Here is a 24192-nt window from a genome sequence, read left to right on the forward strand (position 1 = left end):
ACTTACATACACACACTTACATACAGACACTTACATACAGGCACTTACATACAGACACTTACATAGACACTTACATACAGACACTTACATACTGACACAAACAGACACTGAGACACTTACATACAGACACTTACATACAAACACTTACATACAGACACTTACATACAGACACTTACATACAGACAATTACATACAGACCCTTACATACAGACACTTAGACACTTACATACAGACACTTACATACAGACTCTTACATAAAGACACTTACATACAGACACTTAGACACTTACATACAGACACTTACATACAGACTCTTACGTAAAGACATTTACATACAGACAATTACATACAGACACTTACATACAGACACTAAGACACTTACATACAGACACTTACATACAGACATTTACATACAGACACTGAGACACTTACATACAGACACTTACATACAGACACTTACATACAGACACTGAGACACTTACATACAGACACTTACATACAGACACTTACATACAGAGACTTACATACAGACACTGAGACACTTACATACAGACACTTACATACAGACACTGAGACACTTACATACAGACACTGAGACACTTATATACAGACACTTACATAAAGACACTGAGACACTTACATAGACACTTACATACAGACGCTTACATACAGACACTTACATACAGACACTGAGACACTTACATACAGACACTTACATACAGACACTTACATACAGACACTGAGACACTTACATACAGACGCTTACATACAGACACTTACATACAGACACTGAGACATTTACATACAAACAATTACATACAGACACTTTCATACAGACACTTACATACAGACACTTACATACAGACACTTACATACAGACAGTTACATACTGACACTGTGACACTGACATACATACACTTACATACAGATACTTACATAGAGACACTTACATACAGAAACTTAAATACAGACACTTAAATACAGATACTTACATACAGACACTTACAGACACTTACATACAGCCACTTACATACAGACACTTACATACAGACACTTACATACAGACACTTACATACAGACAATTACATACAGACACATACAGACACTTACATACAGACACTTACATACAGACACTAAGACACTTACATACAGACACTTACACACAGACATTTACATAGAGATACTTACATACAGACACTTACATACAGACACTTACATACAGACACTTACATACACACACTTACATACAGACACTTACATACGGGCACTTACATACACACACTTACATAGACACTTACATACAGACACTTACATACTGACACAAACAGACACTGAGACACTTACATACAGACACTTACATACAAACACTTACATACCGACACTTAAATACAGACACTTACATACAGACACTTACATACAGACCCTTACATACAGACACTTAGACACTTACATACAGACACTTACATACAGACTCTTACATAAAGACACTTACATACAGACACTTAGACACTTACATACAGACACTTACATACAGACACTTACATACAGACTCTTACATAAAGACACTTACATACAGACAATTACATACAGACACTTACATACAGACACTAAGACACTTACATACAGACACTTACATACAGACACTTACATACAGACCCTTACATACAGACACTTAGACACTTACATACAGACACTTACATACAGACTCTTACATAAAGACACTTACATACAGACACTTAGACACTTACATACAGACACTTACATACAGACTCTTACATAAAGACACTTACATACAGACAATTACATACAGACACTTACATACAGACACTAAGACACTTACATACAGACACTTACATACAGACATTTACATACATACACTGAGACACTTACATACAGACACTTACATACAGACACTGAGAGACTTACATACAGACACTTACATACAGACACTTACATACAGACACTTACATACAGACACTGAGACACTTACATACAGACACTTACATACAGACACTGAGACACTTACATACAGACACTGAGACACTTACATACAGACACTTACATAAAGACACTGAGACACTTACATAGACACTTACATACAGACATTTACATACAGATACTTACATACAGACACTTACATACAGACACTTACATACAGACACTGAGACACTTACATACAGACACTTACATACATAAACTTACATACAGACACTGAGATACTTACATACAGACACTTACATACAGACACTTAACATACAGACACTTACATACAGACACTTACATACAGACACTTACATACAGACACTGAGACACTTACATACAGACACTTACATACAGACACTTACATACAGACACTGAGATATTCACATACAGACACTTACATACAAACACTTAACATACAGACACTTACATACAGACACTTACATACAGACACTTACTTAGACACTTACTTACAGACACTGAGACACTTAAATACAGACACTTACATACAGAGACTTACATACAGACACTTACAAACACACACTGACATACAGACACTGAGACTTACATACAGACACTTACATACAGACACTTACATACAGACACTTACATAAAGACATTTACATACAGACACTGAGACACTTACATACAGACACTTACATACAGAGACTTACATACACACACTTACATACAGACACTTACATACATGCACTTACATACAGACACTTACATAGACACTTACATACAGACACTTACATACTGACACAAACAGACACTGAGACACTTACATACAGACACTTACATACAAACACTTACATACAGACACTTACATACAGACACTTACATACAGACACTTACATACAGACCCTTACATACAGACACTTAGACACTTACATACAGACACTTACATACAGACTCTTACATAAAGACACTTACATACAGACACTTAGACACTTACATACAGACACTTACATACAGACTCTTACATAAAGACACTTACATACAGACAATTACATACAGACACTTACATACAGACACTAAGACACTTACATACAGACACTTACATACAGACATTTACATACAGACACTGAGACACTTACATTCAGACACTTACATACAGACACTGAGACCCTTACATACAGACACTTACATACAGACACTTACATACAGAGACTTACATACAGACACTGAGACACTTACATACAGACACTTACATACAGACACTGAGACACTTACATACAGACACTGAGACACTTATATACAGACACTTACATAAAGACACTGAGACACTTACATAGACACTTACATACAGACGCTTACATACAGACACTTACATACAGACACTGAGACACTTACATACAGACACTTACATACAGACACTTACATACAGACACTGAGACACTTACATACAGACGCTTACATACAGACACTTACATACAGACACTGAGACATTTACATACAAACACTTACATACAGACACTTACATACAGACACTTACATACAGACACTTACATACAGACACTTACATACAGACAGTTACATACTGACACTGTGACACTGACATACATACACTTACATACAGATACTTACATAGAGACACTTACATACAGAAACTTACATACAGACACTTAAATACAGATACTTACATACAGACACTTACAGACACTTACATACAGCCACTTACATACAGACACTTACATACAGACACTTACATACAGACACTTACATACAGACAATTACATACAGACACATACAGACACTTACATACAGACACTTACATACAGACACTAAGACACTTACATACAGACACTTACACACAGACATTTACATAGAGATACTTACATACAGACACTTACATACAGACACTTACATACACACACTTACATACAGACACTTACATACAGGCACTTACATACACACACTTACATAGACACTTACATACAGACACTTACATACTGACATAAACAGACACTGAGACACTTACATACAGACACTTACATACAAACACTTACATACAGACACTTAAATACAGACACTTACATACAGACACTTACATACAGACCCTTACATACAGACACTTAGACACTTACATACAGACACTTACATACAGACTCTTACATAAAGACACTTACATACAGACACTTAGACACTTACATACAGACACTTACATACAGACACTTACATACAGACTCTTACATAAAGACACTTACATACAGACAATTACATACAGACACTTACATACAGACACTAAGACACTTACATACAGACACTTACATACAGACACTGAGACACTTACATAGACACTTACATACAGACGCTTACATACACTTACATACAGACACTGAGACACTTACATACAGACACTTACATACAGACACTTACATACAGACACTGAGACACTTACATACAGACACTTACATACAGACACTGAGACACTTACATACAGACACTTACATACAGACACATACATACAGACACTTACATACAGACACTTACATACGGACACTGAGACACTTACATACAGACACTTACATACAGACACTGAGACACTTACATACAGACACTGAGACACTTACATGCAGACACTTACATAAAGACACTGAGACACTTACATAGATACTTACATACATATGCTTACATACAGACACTTACATACAGACCCTTATATACAGACACTTAGACACTTACATACAGACACTTACATACAGACTCTTACATAAAGACACTTACATACAGACACTTAGACACTTACATACAGACACTTACATACAGACTCTTACATAAAGACACTTACATACAGACAATTACATACAGACACTTACATACAGACACTAAGACACTTACATACAGACACTTACAAACAGACATTTACATACAGACACTGAGACACTTACATACAGACACTTACATACAGACAATTACATACAGACACTGAGACACTTACATACAGACACTTACATACAGACACTGAGACACTTACATACAGACACTGAGACACTTACATACAGACACTTACATAAAGACACTGAGACACTTACATAGACACTTACATACAGACGCTTACATACAGACACTTACATACAGACACTGATACACTTACATACAGACACTTACATACAGACACTTACATACAGACACTGAGACACTTACATACAGACGCTTACATACAGACACTTACATACAGACACTGAGACACTTACATACAGCCACTTACATACAGAGACTTACATACACACACTTACATACAGACACTTACATACATGCACTTACATACAGACACTTACATAGACACTTACATACAGACACTTACATACTGACACAAACAGACACTGAGACACTTACATACAGAAACTTACATACAAACACTTACATACAGACACTTACATACAGACACTTACATACAGACACTTACATACAGACCCTTACATACAGACACTTAGACACTTACATACAGACACTTACATACAGACTCTTACATAAAGACACTTACATACAGACACTTAGACACTTACATACAGACACTTACATACAGACTCTTACATAAAGACACTTACATACAGACAATTACATACAGACACTTACATACAGACACTAAGACACTTAGATACAGACACTTACATACAGACATTTACATACAGACACTGAGACACTTACATACAGACACTTACATACAGACACTGAGACACTTACATACAGACACTTACATACAGACACTTACATACAGAGACTTACATACAGACACTGAGACACTTACATACAGACACTTACATACAGACACTGAGACACTTACATACAGACACTTACATACAGACACTGAGACACTTACATACAGACACTGAGACACTTATATACAGACACTTACATAAAGACACTGAGACACTTACATAGACACTTACATACAGACGCTTACATACAGACACTTACATACAGACACTGAGACACTTACATACAGACACTTACATACAGACACTTACATACAGACACTGAGACACTTACATACAGACGCTTACATACAGACACTTACATACAGACACTGAGACATTTACATACAAACACTTACATACAGGCACTTACATACAGACACTTACATACAGACACTTACATACAGACACTTACATACAGACAGTTACATACTGACACTGTGACACTGACATACATACACTTACATACAGATACTTACATAGAGACACTTACATACAGAAACTTACATACAGACACTTAAATACAGATACTTACATACAGACACTTACAGACACTTACATACAGCCACTTACATACAGACACTTACATACAGACACTTACATACAGACACTTACATACAGACAATTACATACAGACACATACAGACACTTACATACAGACACTTACATACAGACACTAAGACACTTACATACAGACACTTACACACAGACATTTACATAGAGATACTTACATACAGACACTTACATACAGACACTTACATACACACACTTACATACAGACACTTACATACAGGCACTTACATACACACACTTACATAGACACTTACATACAGACACTTACATACTGACACAAACAGACACTGAGACACTTACATACAGACACTTAAATACAGACACTTACATACAGACACTTACATACAGACCCTTACATACAGACATTTAGACACTTACATACAGACACTTACATACAGACTCTTACATAAAGACACTTACATACAGACACTTAGACACTTACATACAGACACTTACATACAGACACTTACATACAGACTCTTACATAAAGACACTTACATACAGACAATTACATACAGACACTTACATACAGACACTAAGACACTTACATACAGACACTTACATACAGACACTGAGACACTTACATAGACACTTACATACAGACGCTTACATACACTTACATACAGACACTGAGACACTTACATACAGACACTTACATACAGACACTTACATACAGACACTGAGACACTTACATACAGACACTTACATACAGACACTGAGACACTTACATACAGACACTTACATACAGACACATACATACAGACACTTACATACAGACACTTACATACGGACACTGAGACACTTACATACAGACACTTACATACAGACACTGAGACACTTACATACAGACACTGAGACACTTACATGCAGACACTTACATAAAGACACTGAGACACTTACATAGATACTTACATACATATGCTTACATACAGACACTTACATACAGACCCTTACATACAGACACTTAGACACTTACATACAGACACTTACATACAGACTCTTACATAAAGACACTTACATACAGACACTTAGACACTTACATACAGACACTTACATACAGACTCTTACATAAAGACACTTACATACAGACAATTACATACAGACACTTACATACAGACACTAAGACACTTACATACAGACACTTACAAACAGACACTTACATACAGACACTGAGACACTTACATATAGACACTTACATACAGACAATTACATACAGACACTGAGACACTTACATACAGACACTTACATACAGACACTGAGACACTTACATACAGACACTGAGACACTTACATACAGACACTTACATAAAGACACTGAGACACTTACATAGACACTTACATACAGACGCTTACATACAGACACTTACATACAGACACTGATACACTTACATACAGACACTTACATACAGACACTTACATACAGACACTGAGACACTTACATACAGACGCTTACATACAGACACTTACATACAGACACTGAGACATTTACATACAGACACTTACATACATACACTTACATACAGACACTTACATACAGACACTTACATACAGACACTTACATACAGACAGTTACATACTGACACTGTGACACTGACATACAGACACTTACATACAGATACTTACATAGAGACACTTACATACAGAAACTTACATACAGACACTTACATACAGATACTTACATACAGACACTTACAGACACTTACATACAGCCACTTACATACAGACACTTACATACAGACACTTACATACAGACACTTACATACAGACACTTACATACAGACACATACAGACACTTACATACAGACACTTACATACAGACACTAAGACACTTACATACAGATACTTACACACAGACATTTACATAGAGATACTTACATACAGACACTTACATACAGACACTTACATACACACACTTACATACAGACACTTACATACAGGCACTTGCATACAGACACTTACATAGACACTTACATACAGACACTTACATACTGACACAAACAGAGACTGAGTCACTTACATACAGACACTTACATACAAACACTTACATACAGACACTTAAATACAGGCACTTACATACAGACACTTACATACAGACCCTTACATACAGACACTTAGACACTTACATACAGACACTTACATACAGACTCTTACATAAAGACACTTACATACAGACACTTAGACACTTACATACAGACACTTATATACAGACTCTTACATAAAGACACTTACATACAGACAATTACATACAGACACTTACATACAGACACTAAGACACTTACATACAGACACTTACATACAGACACTTACATACAGACCCTTACATACAGACACTTAGACACTTACATACAGACACTTACATACAGACTCTTACATAAAGACACTTACATACAGACAATTAGACACTTACATACAGACACTTACATACAGACTCTTACAAAAAGACACTTACATACAGACACTTACATACAGACATTTACATACATACACTGAGACACTTACATACAGACACTTACATACAGACACTGAGACACTTACATACAGACACTTACATACAAACACTTACATACAGACACTTAAATACAGACACTTACATACAGACACTTACATACAGACCCTTACATACAGACACTTAGACACTTACATACAGACACTTACATACAGACTCTTACATAAAGACACTTACATACAGACACTTAGACACTTACATACAGACACTTACATACAGACACTTACATACAGACTCCTACATAAAGACACTTACATACAGACAATTACATACAGACACTTACATACAGACACTAAGACACTTACATACAGACACTTACATACAGACACTGAGACACTTACATAGACACTTACATACAGACGCTTACATACACTTACATACAGACACTGAGACACTTACATACAGACACTTACATACAGACAATTACATACAGACACTTACATACAGACACTTACATACAGACACTGAGACACTTACATACAGACACTTACATACAGACACATACATACAGACACTTACATACAGACACTTACATACGGACACTGAGACACTTACATACAGACACTTACATACAGACACTGAGACACTTACATACAGACACTGAGACACTTACATACAGACACGTACATAAAGACACTGAGACACTTACATAGATACTTACATACATATGCTTACATACAGACAGTAACATACAGACCCTTACAAACAGACACTTAGACACTTACATACAGACACTTACATACAGACTCTTACATAAAGACACTTACATACAGACACTTAGACACTTACATACAGACACTTACATACAGACTCTTACATAAAGACACTTACATACAGACAATTACATACAGACACTTACATACAGACACTAAGACACTTACATACAGACACTTACAAACAGACATTTACATACAGACACTGAGACACTTACATACAGACACTTACATACAGACACTGAGACACTTACATATAGACACTTACATACAGACAATTACATACAGACATTGATACACTTACATACAGACACTTACATACAGACACTGAGACACTTACATACAGACACTGAGACACTTACATACAGACACTTACATAAAGACACTGAGACACTTACATAGACACTTACATACAGACGCTTACATACAGACACTTACATACAGACACTGATACACTTACATACAGACACTTACATACAGACACTTACATACAGACACTGAGACACTTACATACAGACGCTTACATACAGACACTTACATACAGACACTGAGACATTTACATACAGACACTTACATACATACACTTACATACAGACACTTACATACAGACACTTACATACAGACACTTACATACAGACAGTTACATACTGACACTGTGACACTCACATACAGACACTTACATACAGATACTTACATAGAGACACTTACATACAGAAACTTACATACAGACACTTACATACAGATACTTACATACAGACACTTACAGACACTTACATACAGCCACTTACATACAGACACTTACATACAGACACTTACATACAGACACTTACATACAGACACTTACATACAGACACATACAGACACTTACATACAGACACTTACATACAGACACTAAGACACTTACATACAGATACTTACACACAGACATTTACATAGAGATACTTACATACAGACACTTACATACAGACACTTACATACAGACACTGAGACACTTACATACAGACACTTACATACAGACACTGAGACACTTATATACAGACACTTACATAAAGACACTGAGACACTTACATAGACACTTACATACAGACGCTTACATACAGACACTTACATACAGACACTGAGACACTTACATACAGACACTTACATACAGACACTTACATACAGACACTGAGACACTTACATACAGACGCTTACATACAGACACTTACATACAGACACTGAGACATTTACATGCAAACACTTACATACAGACACTTACATACAGACACTTACATACAGACACTTACATACAGACACTTACATACAGACAGTTACATACTGACACTGTGACACTGACATACATACACTTACATACAGATACTTACATAGAGACACTTACATACAGAAACTTACATACAGACACTTAAATACAGATACTTACATACAGACACTTACAGACACTTACATACAGCCACTTACATACAGACACTTACATACAGACACTTACATACAGACACTTACATACAGACAATTACATACAGACACATACAGACACTTACATACAGACACTTACATACAGACACTAAGACACTTACATACAGACACTTACACACAGACATTTACATAGAGATACTTACATACAGACACTTACATACAGACACTTACATACACACACTTACATACAGACACTTACATACAGGCACTTACATACACACACTTACATAGACACTTACATACAGACACTTACATACTGACACAAACAGACACTGAGACACTTACATACAGACACTTAAATACAGACACTTACATACAGACACTTACATACAGACCCTTACATACAGACATTTAGACACTTACATACAGACACTTACATACAGACTCTTACATAAAGACACTTACATACAGACACTTAGACACTTACATACAGACACTTACATACAGACACTTACATACAGACTCTTACATAAAGACACTTACATACAGACAATTACATACAGACACTTACATACAGACACTAAGACACTTACATACAGACACTTACATACAGACACTGAGACACTTACATAGACACTTACATACAGACGCTTACATACACTTACATACAGACACTGAGACACTTACATACAGACACTTACATACAGACACTTACATACAGACACTGAGACACTTACATACAGACACTTACATACAGACACTGAGACACTTACATACAGACACTTACATACAGACACATACATACAGACACTTACATACAGACACTTACATACGGACACTGAGACACTTACATACAGACACTTACATACAGACACTGAGACACTTACATACAGACACTGAGACACTTACATGCAGACACTTACATAAAGACACTGAGACACTTACATAGATACTTACATACATATGCTTACATACAGACACTTACATACAGACCCTTACATACAGACACTTAGACACTTACATACAGACACTTACATACAGACTCTTACATAAAGACACTTACATACAGACACTTAGACACTTACATACAGACATTTACATACAGACTCTTACATAAAGACACTTACATACAGACAATTACATACAGACACTTACATACAGACACTAAGACACTTACATACAGACACTTACAAACAGACACTTACATACAGACACTGAGACACTTACATATAGACACTTACATACAGACAATTACATACAGACACTGAGACACTTACATACAGACACTTACATACAGACACTGAGACACTTACATACAGACACTGAGACACTTACATACAGACACTTACATAAAGACACTGAGACACTTACATAGACACTTACATACAGACGCTTACATACAGACACTTACATACAGACACTGATACACTTACATACAGACACTTACATACAGACACTTACATACAGACACTGAGACACTTACATACAGACGCTTACATACAGACACTTACATACAGACACTGAGACATTTACATACAGACACTTACATACATACACTTACATACAGACACTTACATACAGACACTTACATACAGACACTTACATACAGACAGTTACATACTGACACTGTGACACTGACATACAGACACTTACATACAGATACTTACATAGAGACACTTACATACAGAAACTTACATACAGACACTTACATACAGATACTTACATACAGACACTTACAGACACTTACATACAGCCACTTACATACAGACACTTACATACAGACACTTACATACAGACACTTACATACAGACACTTACATACAGACACATACAGACACTTACATACAGACACTTACATACAGACACTAAGACACTTACATACAGATACTTACACACAGACATTTACATAGAGATACTTACATACAGACACTTACATACAGACACTTACATACACACACTTACATACAGACACTTACATACAGGCACTTGCATACAGACACTTACATAGACACTTACATACAGACACTTACATACTGACACAAACAGAGACTGAGTCACTTACATACAGACACTTACATACAAACACTTACATACAGACACTTAAATACAGACACTTACATACAGACACTTACATACAGACCCTTACATACAGACACTTAGACACTTACATACAGACACTTACATACAGACTCTTACATAAAGACACTTACATACAGACACTTAGACACTTACATACAGACACTTATATACAGACTCTTACATAAAGACACTTACATACAGACAATTACATACAGACACTTACATACAGACACTAAGACACTTACATACAGACACTTACATACAGACACTTACATACAGACCCTTACATACAGACACTTAGACACTTACATACAGACACTTACATACAGACTCTTACATAAAGACACTTACATACAGACAATTAGACACTTACATACAGACACTTACATACAGACTCTTACAAAAAGACACTTACATACAGACAATTACATACAGACACTTACATACAGACACTAAGACACTTACATACAGACACTTACATACAGACATTTACATACATACACTGAGACACTTACATACAGACACTTACATACAGACACTGAGACACTTACATACAGACACTTACATACAAACACTTACATACAGACACTTAAATACAGACACTTACATACAGACACTTACATACAGACCCTTACATACAGACACTTAGACACTTACATACAGACACTTACATACAGACTCTTACATAAAGACACTTACATACAGACACTTAGACACTTACATACAGACACTTACATACAGACACTTACATACAGACTCCTACATAAAGACACTTACATACAGACAATTACATACAGACACTTACATACAGACACTAAGACACTTACATACAGACACTTACATACAGACACTGAGACACTTACATAGACACTTACATACAGACGCTTACATACACTTACATACAGACACTGAGACACTTACATACAGACACTTACATACAGACAATTACATACAGACACTTACATACAGACACTTACATACAGACACTGAGACACTTACATACAGACACTTACATACAGACACATACATACAGACACTTACATACAGACACTTACATACGGACACTGAGACACTTACATACAGACACTTACATACAGACACTGAGACACTTACATACAGACACTGAGACACTTACATACAGACACGTACATAAAGACACTGAGACACTTACATAGATACTTACATACATATGCTTACATACAGACAGTAACATACAGACCCTTACAAACAGACACTTAGACACTTACATACAGACACTTACATACAGACTCTTACATAAAGACACTTACATACAGACACTTAGACACTTACATACAGACACTTACATACAGACTCTTACATAAAGACACTTACATACAGACAATTACATACAGACACTTACATACAGACACTAAGACACTTACATACAGACACTTACAAACAGACATTTACATACAGACACTGAGACACTTACATACAGACACTTACATACAGACACTGAGACACTTACATATAGACACTTACATACAGACAATTACATACAGACATTGATACACTTACATACAGACACTTACATACAGACACTGAGACACTTACATACAGACACTGAGACACTTACATACAGACACTTACATAAAGACACTGAGACACTTACATAGACACTTACATACAGACGCTTACATACAGACACTTACATACAGACACTGATACACTTACATACAGACACTTACATACAGACACTTACATACAGACACTGAGACACTTACATACAGACGCTTACATACAGACACTTACATACAGACACTGAGACATTTACATACAGACACTTACATACATACACTTACATACAGACACTTACATACAGACACTTACATACAGACACTTACATACAGACAGTTACATACTGACACTGTGACACTCACATACAGACACTTACATACAGATACTTACATAGAGACACTTACATACAGAAACTTACATACAGACACTTACATACAGATACTTACATACAGACACTTACAGACACTTACATACAGCCACTTACATACAGACACTTACATACAGACACTTACATACAGACACTTACATACAGACACTTACATACAGACACATACAGACACTTACATACAGACACTTACATACAGACACTAAGACACTTACATACAGATACTTACACACAGACATTTACATAGAGATACTTACATACAGACACTTACATACAGACAATTACATACAGACACTGAGACACTTACATACAGACACTTACATACAGACACTGAGACACTTACATACAGACACTTACATACAGACACATACATACAGACACTTACATACAGACACTTACATACGGACACTGAGACACTTACATACAGACACTTACATACAGACACTGAGACACTTACATACAGACACTGAGACACTTACATACAGACACTTACATAAAGACACTGAGACACTTACATAGATACTTACATACATATGCTTACATACAGACACTAACATACAGACCCTTACAAACAGACACTTAGACACTTACATACAGACACTTACATACAGACTCTTACATAAAGACACTTACATACAGACACTTAGACACTTACATACAGACACTTACATACAGACTCTTACATAAAGACACTTACATACAGACAATTACATACAGACACTTACATACAGACACTAAGACACTTACATACAGACACTTACAAACAGACATTTACATACAGACACTGAGACACTTACATACAGACACTTACATACAGACACTGAGACACTTACATATAGACACTTACATACAGACAATTACATACAGACACTGATACACTTACATACAGACACTTACATACAGACACTGAGACACTTACATACAGACACTGAGACACTTACATACAGACACTTACATAAAGACACTGAGACACTTACATAGACACTTACATACAGACGCTTACATACAGACACTTACATACAGACACTGATACACTTACATACAGACACTTACATACAGACACTTACATACAGACACTGAGACACTTACATACAGACGCTTACATACAGACACTTACATACAGACACTGAGACATTTACATACAGACACTTACATACATACACTTACATACAGACACTTACATACAGACACTTACATACAGACACTTACATACAGACAGTTACATACTGACACTGTGACACTCACATACAGACACTTACATACAGATACTTACATAGAGACACTTACATACAGAAACTTACATACAGACACTTACATACAGATACTTACATACAGACACTTACAGACACTTACATACAGCCACTTACATACAGACACTTACATACAGACACTTACATACAGACACTTACATACAGACACTTACATACAGACACATACAGACACTTACATACAGACACTTACATACAGACACTAAGACACTTACATACAGATACTTACACACAGACATTTACATAGAGATACTTACATACAGACACTTACATACAGACAATTACATACAGACACTGAGACACTTACATACAGACACTTACATACAGACACTGAGACACTTACATACAGACACTTACATACAGACACATACATACAGACACTTACATACAGACACTTACATACGGACACTGAGACACTTACATACAGACACTTACATACAGACACTGAGACACTTACATACAGACACTGAGACACTTACATACAGACACTTACATAAAGACACTGAGACACTTACATAGATACTTACATACATATGCTTACATACAGACACTTACATACAGACCCTTACATACAGACACTTAGACACTTGCATACAGACACTTACATACAGACTCTTACATAAAGACACTTACATACAGACACTTAGACACTTACATACAGACACTTACATACAGACTCTTACATAAAGACACTTACATACAGACAATTACATACAGACACTTACATACAGACACTAAGACACTTACATACAGACACTTACAAACAGACATTTACATACAGACACTGAGACACTTACATACAGACACTTACATACAGACACTGAGACACTTACATATAGACACTTACATACAGACAATTACATACAGACACTAAGACACTTACATACAGACACTTACATACAGACACTGAGACACTTACATAGACACTTACATACAGACGCTTACATACAGACACTTACATACAGACACTGATACACTTACATACAGACACTTACATACAGACACTGAGACACTTACATACAGACACTGAGACACTTACATACAGACACTTACATAAAGACACTGAGACACTTACATACTGAGACACTTACATACATATGCTTACATACAGACACTTACATACAGACCCTTACATACAGACACTTAGACACTTACATACAGACACTTACATACAGACTCTTACATAAAGACACTTACATACAGACACTTAGACACTTACATACAGACACTTACATACAGACTCTTACATAAAGACACTTACATACAGACAATTACATACAGACACTTACATACAGACACTAAGACACTTACATACAGACACTTACAAACAGACACTTACATACAGACACTGAGACACTTACATATAGACACTTACATACAGACAATTACATACAGACACTGAGACACTTACATACAGACACTTACATACAGACACTGAGACACTTACATACAGACACTGAGACACTTACATACAGACACTTACATAAAGACACTGAGACACTTACATAGACACTTACATACAGACGCTTACATACAGACACTTACATACAGACACTGATACACTTACATACAGACACTTACATACAGACACTTACATACAGACACTGAGACACTTACATACAGACGCTTACATACAGACACTTACATACAGACACTGAGACATTTACATACAGACACTTACATACATACACTTACATACAGACACTTACATACAGACACTTACATACAGACACTTACATACAGACAGTTACATACTGACACTGTGACACTGACATACAGACACTTACATACAGATACTTACATAGAGACACTTACATACAGAAACTTACATACAGACACTTACATACAGATACTTACATACAGACACTTACAGACACTTACATACAGCCACTTACATACAGACACTTACATACAGACACTTACATACAGACACTTACATACAGACACTTACATACAGACACATACAGACACTTACATACAGACACTTACATACAGACACTAAGACACTTACATACAGATACTTACACACAGACATTTACATAGAGATACTTACATACAGACACTTACATACAGACACTTACATACACACACTTACATACAGACACTTACATACAGGCACTTGCATACAGACACTTACATAGACACTTACATACAGACACTTACATACTGACACAAACAGAGACTGAGTCACTTACATACAGACACTTACATACAAACACTTACATACAGACACTTAAATACAGACACTTACATACAGACACTTACATACAGACCCTTACATACAGACACTTAGACACTTACATACAGACACTTACATACAGACTCTTACATAAAGACACTTACATACAGACACTTAGACACTTACATACAGACACTTATATACAGACTCTTACATAAAGACACTTACATACAGACAATTACATACAGACACTTACATACAGACACTAAGACACTTACATACAGACACTTACATACAGACACTTACATACAGACCCTTACATACAGACACTTAGACACTTACATACAGACACTTACATACAGACTCTTACATAAAGACACTTACATACAGACAATTAGACACTTACATACAGACACTTACATACAGACTCTTACAAAAAGACACTTACATACAGACAATTACATACAGACACTTACATACAGACACTAAGACACTTACATACAGACACTTACATACAGACATTTACATACATACACTGAGACACTTACATACAGACACTTACATACAGACACTGAGACACTTACATACAGACACTTACATACAAACACTTACATACAGACACTTAAATACAGACACTTACATACAGACACTTACATACAGACCCTTACATACAGACACTTAGACACTTACATACAGACACTTACATACAGACTCTTACATAAAGACACTTACATACAGACACTTAGACACTTACATACAGACACTTACATACAGACACTTACATACAGACTCCTACATAAAGACACTTACATACAGACAATTACATACAGACACTTACATACAGACACTAAGACACTTACATACAGACACTTACATACAGACACTGAGACACTTACATAGACACTTACATACAGACGCTTACATACACTTACATACAGACACTGAGACACTTACATACAGACACTTACATACAGACAATTACATACAGACACTTACATACAGACACTTACATACAGACACTGAGACACTTACATACAGACACTTACATACAGACACATACATACAGACACTTACATACAGACACTTACATACAGACACTGAGACACTTACATACAGACACTGAGACACTTACATACAGACACGTACATAAAGACACTGAGACACTTACATAGATACTTACATACATATGCTTACATACAGACAGTAACATACAGACCCTTACAAACAGACACTTAGACACTTACATACAGACACTTACATACAGACTCTTACATAAAGACACTTACATACAGACACTTAGACACTTACATACAGACACTTACATACAGACTCTTACATAAAGACACTTACATACAGACAATTACATACAGACACTTACATACAGACACTAAGACACTTACATACAGACACTTACAAACAGACATTTACATACAGACACTGAGACACTTACATACAGACACTTACATACAGACACTGAGACACTTACATATAGACACTTACATACAGACAATTACATACAGACATTGATACACTTACATACAGACACTTACATACAGACACTGAGACACTTACATACAGACACTGAGACACTTACATACAGACACTTACATAAAGACACTGAGACACTTACATAGACACTTACATACAGACGCTTACATACAGACACTTACATACAGACACTGATACACTTACATACAGACACTTACATACAGACACTTACATACAGACACTGAGACACTTACATACAGACGCTTACATACAGACACTTACATACAGACACTGAGACATTTACATACAGACACTTACATACATACACTTACATACAGACACTTACATACAGACACTTACATACAGACACTTACATACAGACAGTTACATACTGACACTGTGACACTCACATACAGACACTTACATACAGATACTTACATAGAGACACTTACATACAGAAACTTACATACAGACACTTACATACAGATACTTACATACAGACACTTACAGACACTTACATACAGCCACTTACATACAGACACTTACATACAGACACTTACATACAGACACTTACATACAGACACTTACATACAGACACATACAGACACTTACATACAGACACTTACATACAGACACTAAGACACTTACATACAGATACTTACACACAGACATTTACATAGAGATACTTACATACAGACACTTACATACAGACAATTACATACAGACACTGAGACACTTACATACAGACACTTACATACAGACACTGAGACACTTACATACAGACACTTACATACAGACACATACATACAGACACTTACATACAGACACTTACATACGGACACTGAGACACTTACATACAGACACTTACATACAGACACTGAGACACTTACATACAGACACTGAGACACTTACATACAGACACTTACATAAAGACACTGAGACACTTACATAGATACTTACATACATATGCTTACATACAGACACTAACATACAGACCCTTACAAACAGACACTTAGACACTTACATACAGACACTTACATACAGACTCTTACATAAAGACACTTACATACAGACACTTAGACACTTACATACAGACACTTACATACAGACTCTTACATAAAGACACTTACATACAGACAATTACATACAGACACTTACATACAGACACTAAGACACTTACATACAGACACTTACAAACAGACATTTACATACAGACACTGAGACACTTACATACAGACACTTACATACAGACACTGAGACACTTACATATAGACACTTACATACAGACAATTACATACAGACACTGATACACTTACATACAGACACTTACATACAGACACTGAGACACTTACATACAGACACTGAGACACTTACATACAGACACTTACATAAAGACACTGAGACACTTACATAGACACTTACATACAGACGCTTACATACAGACACTTACATACAGACACTGATACACTTACATACAGACACTTACATACAGACACTTACATACAGACACTGAGACACTTACATACAGACGCTTACATACAGACACTTACATACAGACACTGAGACATTTACATACAGACACTTACATACATACACTTACATACAGACACTTAAATACAGACACTTACATACAGACACTTACATACAGACAGTTACATACTGACACTGTGACACTCACATACAGACACTTACATACAGATACTTACATAGAGACACTTACATACAGAAACTTACATACAGACACTTACATACAGATACTTACATACAGACACTTACAGACACTTACATACAGCCACTTACATACAGACACTTACATACAGACACTTACATACAGACACTTACATACAGACACTTACATACAGACACATACAGACACTTACATACAGACACTTACATACAGACACTAAGACACTTACATACAGATACTTACACACAGACATTTACATAGAGATACTTACATACAGACACTTACATACAGACAATTACATACAGACACTGAGACACTTACATACAGACACTTACATACAGACACTGAGACACTTACATACAGACACTTACATACAGACACATACATACAGACACTTACATACAGACACTTACATACGGACACTGAGACACTTACATACAGACACTTACATACAGACACTGAGACACTTACATACAGACACTGAGACACTTACATACAGACACTTACATAAAGACACTGAGACACTTACATAGATACTTACATACATATGCTTACATACAGACACTTACATACAGACCCTTACATACAGACACTTAGACACTTGCATACAGACACTTACATACAGACTCTTACATAAAGACACTTACATACAGACACTTAGACACTTACATACAGACACTTACATACAGACTCTTACATAAAGACACTTACATACAGACAATTACATACAGACACTTACATACAGACACTAAGACACTTACATACAGACACTTACAAACAGACATTTACATACAGACACTGAGACACTTACATACAGACACTTACATACAGACACTGAGACACTTACATATAGACACTTACATACAGACAATTACATACAGACACTAAGACACTTACATACAGACACTTACATACAGACACTGAGACACTTACATAGACACTTACATACAGACGCTTACATACAGACACTTACATACAGACACTGATACACTTACATACAGACACTTACATACAGACACTGAGACACTTACATACAGACACTGAGACACTTACATACAGACACTTACATAAAGACACTGAGACACTTACATACTGAGACACTTACATACATATGCTTACATACAGACACTTACATACAGACCCTTACATACAGACACTTAGACACTTACATACAGACACTTACATACAGACTCTTACATAAAGACACTTACATAAACAGACACTTACATACAGAAACTTACACACAGACACTTACATACAGATACTTACATACAGACACTTACAGACACTTACATACAGCCACCTACATACAGATACTTACATACAGACACTTACATACAGACACTTACATACAGACACATACAGACACTTACATACAGACACTTACATACAGACACTGAGACACTTACATACAGACACTTACATACAGACACTTACATACAGACACTGAGATATTTACATACAGACACTTACATACAAACACTTAACATACAGACACTTACATACAGACACTTATATACAGACGCTTACATAGAGACACTTACATACAGACACTTACTTAGACACTTACTTACAGACACTGAGACACTTAAATACAGACACTTACATACAGACACTTACATACAGACACTTACAAACACACACTGACATTCAGACACTAAGACTTACATACAGACACTTACATACAGACACTTACATAAAGACATTTACATACAGATACTGAGACACTTACATACATAGACTTACATACAGACACTTACATACAGACACTTACATACAGGCACTTACATACAGACACTTACATAGACACTTACATACAACCACTTACATATACACTTACATACAGACACATACAGACACTTACATACAGACACTTACATACAGACACTTACATACAGCCACTTACATACAGCCACTTACATACAGACACTTACATACAGACACTTACATACAGACACATACAGACGCTGAGACACTTACATACAGACACTTACATACAGACACTTACATACAGACACTTACATACAGACACTTACATACAGACACTTACATACAGACACTAAGACACTTACATACAGACACTTACAAACAGACATTTACATACAGACACTGTGACACTTACATACAGACACTTACATACAGACACTGAGACACTTACATACAGACACTTACATACAGACAATTACATACAGACACTGAGACACTTACATACAGACACTGAGACACTTACATACAGACACTTACATAAAGACACTGAGACACTTACATAGACACTTACATACAGACACTTACATACAGACACTTACATACAGACACTGAGACACTTACATACAGACGCTTACATACAGACACTTACATACAGACACTGAGACACTTACATACAGACACTTACATACAAACACTTACATACAGACACTTAAATACAGACACTTACATACAGACCCTTACATACAGACACTTAGACACTTACATACAGACACTTACATACAGACTCTTACATACAGACACTTACATACAGACACTAAGACACTTACATACAGACACTTATACACAGACATTTACATAGAGATACTTACATACAGACACTTACATACAGACACTTACATACACACACTTACATACAGACACTTACATACAGGCACTTACATACAGACACTTACATAGACACTTACATACAGACACT

The sequence above is a fragment of the Petromyzon marinus genome, unplaced genomic scaffold (assembly GCF_048934315.1).
Source record: "Petromyzon marinus isolate PM22_M1 ecotype Great Lakes invasive population unplaced genomic scaffold, UKy_Petmar_22M1.pri1.0 PM_G_Scaffold_9, whole genome shotgun sequence".
In the NCBI taxonomy this organism is placed as follows: Eukaryota; Metazoa; Chordata; class Hyperoartia; order Petromyzontiformes; family Petromyzontidae; genus Petromyzon; species Petromyzon marinus.